Source organism: Macrobrachium nipponense, chromosome 11 (assembly GCF_015104395.2).
Source record: "Macrobrachium nipponense isolate FS-2020 chromosome 11, ASM1510439v2, whole genome shotgun sequence".
In the NCBI taxonomy this organism is placed as follows: Eukaryota; Metazoa; Arthropoda; class Malacostraca; order Decapoda; family Palaemonidae; genus Macrobrachium; species Macrobrachium nipponense.
Window position 1 is genome coordinate 26,596,705 of NC_061087.1, and position 785 is coordinate 26,597,489.

The 785-nt window shown below is 30.1% G+C and overlaps 1 long non-coding RNA gene across 1 annotated transcript; it reads left to right on the forward strand.

The window, feature by feature from the left end:
- On the forward strand, positions 1 to 497 carry LOC135219709 (uncharacterized). The gene is made up of 2 exons (XR_010315528.1): positions 1 to 56; positions 365 to 497. It is a non-coding gene; the product is annotated as an uncharacterized LOC135219709 (long non-coding RNA).
- Positions 498 to 785: the final 288 nt, after the last annotated feature.

A 785-nucleotide genomic window follows, 5' to 3' on the forward strand; every position in this document is an offset into this window, starting at 1 on the left:
GTTTTGAGGGTATTTGACAGGCTTCTCTCGAAAGGTCTGGTGGTGGGTTTTTTAAGGTTATTGTCATTTATTTGTAAACGTAACTAATATTAGTTAGTGTTTTTTTTGTACATGAACTCACTTGTTGGTTGTATATTTCATCTTTATTTTGACATGTTGCATGTTTCCTTTGTTCATGTTTAAGAGCAAAATTGTTCATCTTACGACTAATTTAGATTAGTTTTTTTTAGATTAACCAAAGGAATAAATTTGTGATAAACTTTCTAGATGTGAGTAATATTTCTAAATATTTTCATTCTGAAGTTTTGTAATGTTGCTTGATATCTTTATTCTGAAATTTTCAAGCCTTCATCTTTGCTTTCAGGATAACTATGGCATCTCCAGTTATTAGAACAACAATACTGACGTCTGTCCAAACTTCTACAGAGGACCATACGGTTGTGAATACAATCTATGTGGCAGGTTATAACTACTGAAATTTTAACCTAAATATTGTTTGTTAAAATAAAAGTTTAGTTTAATAGGGAAATTTCCCGATGAACCGTGTTAGCCCGTGCTATTCTAAGAAAAGATTTAAGATACCTGACATATAGATGATGTTGAAATAAAACTGAGTGATGTAAGTTTTTTTTTTTTATTACAAATTCACTAAGAATATGACCATACAGCAAGTGATGAATTATATTGTTAGTTATAAGAGGAAAAACATAAGATAACTGATGTGTGGAACCATAAAATTTATATACTGAGGTGTGGAACCATAAACTTTATACTGAGGAACTGAA